Raw genomic sequence first — 4487 nt, 5'->3', positions numbered from 1 at the left:
CTTTTTCACTGGAAAAAGCAATATTATGGATAGAGGCTTCATATTTTAGCTGAAAGCAACAGTTTGAAGATTAAAATGTCTTGATGTGTTTGTTTCTTACAAACATACAGCTTTTCGCTTCACAATACATTAATTGATGGACTGGAGTCGTGTGGATTATCGTGATGTTTTTATCAGCTGTTTGGACTAAATTTCTCCAAATCTGTTCTGATGAAGAAACAAACTCATCTACATCTTGGATGGCCAACTTTGGGTGAACTGTTCCTTTAAGCTTCTTGGTGCAAATGGCTTTAATGCAGTCAGTCTGAAGAGAATATAAACATATATGACAAATGAGTAAATATTGGAGCTCTGCATTAGGTTTTGCAGTGTAAAAGTAGCCGGATAAACCGATACTGTTTATTAAGATAACTGTTTACATTAATAATTCCTTGAAAAACCTGAAGCAGTGTTTACCTAATTGGAAAATGCCTACAGGCTACATGCTGTTTGTTTTTATTTAATTTGATGAATGAATAATATTTATTTACTTTTGAAAACATAACTGTTAATTAGCATATTCGTTTTTGCTGTGGTGCTGAAATTGATATCAAGGAACCATACATTTTCATTAATCATCGGATATGTGTTTAGATGTCTGTCACATGATCAGATACATTTCAGATGTAGAATTTGAAAGTGGATGCAAACAGTGTTTTTTTTCTCTCTTTTCATTTATATGGATGAAACAAGATTTGATTTGTACCAGATATTGCTAGAAAAATTGGTTGACAGAGTAAATATGGTCAAGAATGCCTCAAAATGCCAAAGTAGAGAGAAAATGAAGACAAATCCAGATAAATGACGCGCAACTGCTTGAAATAGCACTGCTCATGAATAACTTTACGATATTACCTGAAAAGAGAGCGGTGTATTGATCTGTGATGTTGTGATAGCGTTGGGATATTGAGCCGCCCACTTACTGAACTCTGACAGTGCAGAGGGTCTTTTAGCTGAAGTGGCTCTAATATAGCATTACAGAATAGGGTTTAAAGTCTATATACAGTTCAGTTATATCTAGCTCACTGTTCCCAAAGCATTTAAGTTTGAAACAGTGTTTGTACCTTAAACACATAACTTAATGTTACAGGTTCAGTACAAGTTAAGCTCTTTATTAGCACAGAAAAATAACTCGAATAACAAATTTTTTAATAAAATAATTAACAAATGCAAACACAATTTGTGCCATCTCTTACTTATAAGTGCGTCCAAATAATAAAAAATAAAAAACTCCAGAATCTTGCAACATAGACTTCCATTATAAGTGCATTACTGTAAATGTGATTATTTTGTCTCCATATATGCATACAATGGATTGTTTATTTATTATTGTATATATTTTAAATGTACATGGGACAAATCATTTCATTCTTTCTCTTTGATCCGCAGTTTATTCATCCTTTGGCTCCGGTAACAAAAGAGAAAAGGCAATGAATGCTTTAAACTAAAGTAAAAAACATCACTTTGTATATTATTTATTTATTTTTCTGGCTTAAATGAACCTCTCTTTACTTGAGGGATTTGACCCATTCCTCCCTGCATTCAAATGAGCTCCAAGGAACCAGGAGTTCAATTAATTTCTATGTTTCCATCGTCTGAGCTCAGAGATTTACCTAAGCTCTCTCTCTTTCTCTATCTCTATCTCTCTCAGCCACACCCTTCATTAAATGTGCCAGCACAGGTGTGAAGAGACAAAAAGGTCAAAAGATAAAACCAAAGATGGATCAGTATGAGATTAGGCAAAGAACAATCTGAGAGAAAAGGTTGTGCTTGCACATGAGAGAGTTTTACAAATTAATGTGCAAAGTTGAAAGCAAGAGAAAAGACAGAAATGGATCTGAACTTGGGGAGAAACTTAAATACATTTTTCAGTCTCATCCTGTAACAAGAAAACTTGTGCTGGTTTTGATGTTGTATTGCATTGCACACAAAGCCTTACAGGTGGGTAAAGTGAGACCTTAATCAAACATGCTGTACTAGACTGTTGGAAAGTCTGATTCATTTCAGCAAATTTGGTGGTTTGGACAGTATTCCAGGGATTTGGTTCATTCAAATGAAAAGCTTAACTGGTTGATTCACCAATTCATATGAATCATTACTCACAAAGTTCCTACAAATCATTTTACTTGGTGCATTGACTTAAACAGTTTGAGATCAGTAAGGTTTTGAAAGAGGTCTGCTTAGTTAAAATGACAGTAATATTGTGAAATATTATTACAATTTAAAATAACTGTTTCTTATTTTACTTGGTATGGTAAATGGTAAAGATGAAAGATGATGCATCATTACTCCAGTTTTCAGTGTCACATGATCCTTCAGAAAACACTCTAATATGCTAACTTGCCGCTAAAGAAACATTTCTTATTATTATTATCAATGTTGAAAACAGTTGTGCTGCTTAATATTTTTGTGGAAACCAGGATACTTTTTTTCAGGATTCTTTAATGAGTAGAAAGTTCAAAAGAACAGCATTTATTTGCAATATAAATCTTCATAAAAGCCTTTACTGTCACATTTGATCAATTCAATGCATCTTGACTGATTAAAAATATTAATTTCTTTGAAAAAATATAATAGGCTAATGCAACATATGTTGGTTTCTAAATTTCTCTTGACTTCTGTAAACCCCCTATTTAAAAATGTTTGTACAAGTTGATAATTTTCTTTGCCTTGGTAGCCATGCAGAATTAGAACTTCTGATGTAAAATATACATTGCTGTAATCATCTCTACTTTAACTGACTTCAATATAGACAACTATACTTTTTATAACTTATTAAGAGCATAGAATTTAGGGACGCTAGGGACATCCCAGATAGCACACGTACGTCTGCAAGATGTCTGTTAAAGATCGCTTTTTAAAGCTGTTTAAGATGTCAGTTTTACATAGCCTACATTCTAAATCATAAACATCTTAAAGACATCTTCTAAACGTCTGACATCTGATAAGAAACGTCCTATAGACGTATTGCAGACGAGCAAACACTAAAATAAATACGTCTTGTAGAACGAAAGTTTAAAAATCCAAATGAATCAAATAGAATCGACTCAGAAGAGATGTCAAATGCACGCGTGCCACTCGATCCACAAATGCACATCTTCCTTGTTGCATGCGCAAATTCTGATACACTAGTGCAAAAGAAATCATCTGTATTCACAAACATGTTTCTATTTGTACACACCGCTGCACATTCATGCTAATTCTGAATTTCACAGACACAAGTTGACAGACATTTGGTTGTGGATAGTAAGATACATTTGCAACATTTATCACGTTCATAGATAATCGTGCATGCGTTCATTAGTAAATTTGAGTCTAATTTCATCCCATATAGATGCCCAGTTAGGACACATAATAATGTAGAAATTCGATCGCGTGATTCGTGTCATCGTGACATAACACATAGCCTACTTACGGTCTATGAAAAATGACGTAATCGTCCTCTGCTTTTTTCTGGGGTGCATTTTACCCCCAAACCGCCCAAAGAGCAAAGTGAAATCGCGAGAGCAACAAGAGATTTGAAGCTCATGACAGACGTGCCCAAGAGACGATTTGCCTTGTGATTGGCTGAATGTTAGTTCACTCAGATCTAAATAAACAAATCAGAGAACACGGGATGAAATATCGGCGGTGGGTCAAACAAAGTGCGGGGGACATGTCCCCCCTGTCCCCCGTCCCCCGCGGCTGCTTACGCCCCTGATCATTACGTCCATAAGCTTTTTGTGAAATTTGGATTAACTCATTAATCTGTTGCTTGACTAATTCATATTTAAGGAGAGAATTATAGTTTACCAAGTCGGACGTCGCTTGTTATGATTTTCAAGGTCGTAGAATTTAGTAGGGACGACGAGAAAATGAAACTAAACTTAGCGGCAGCAGATCAGACAGAACATTACCCTGTATAGCCTACTGTATGTATGTGTTTATTATGGAATGCCAAAGCTGACTTAATTAGAAATAAATAAATAAATGCACAAAGAAATGTAAAAAAGCAAATATAAATAAATAAATATACAAAGAAAAGTAAAAAAGCAACAACAACAAAAAATTATTTATAATTTTATTTCCTTATTTATGTTTTTTCCCACATTTATTTCTTTTTTCTTTTTTTTATTTATACATTTATTTATTTCCACTTTTATGTATTTATTTACGTATTTATTTCTTTATTTATTTCCACATTTATTTATTTATTTATTTTTACATTTATTTATTTTCCACATTTATTTATTTCTACCTTTCTTTGGCGTGCAATCTGTGATCGCGTGCATTTGCTGAAGCTCGCAAAAGTCTGGAATGGCTTTCTTTTGCATGCTGTTTTTTAGGTTTCACTTTCAACGCATACAACACATGTTTCAAAGATTCGGGATAGAAGGAGGCATCAGTTAGCCTACTGTAGAAGATTTGTCGCCTCGCGCCACTTCCCGTAATGGGTTCTCTTGGTGTAG

Source organism: Sinocyclocheilus rhinocerous, unplaced genomic scaffold (assembly GCF_001515625.1).
Source record: "Sinocyclocheilus rhinocerous isolate Xijiao unplaced genomic scaffold, SAMN03320098_v1.1 scaffold1154, whole genome shotgun sequence".
Lineage (NCBI taxonomy): Eukaryota > Metazoa > Chordata > Actinopteri > Cypriniformes > Cyprinidae > Sinocyclocheilus > Sinocyclocheilus rhinocerous.
This window is presented reverse-complemented; position numbering follows the sequence as displayed.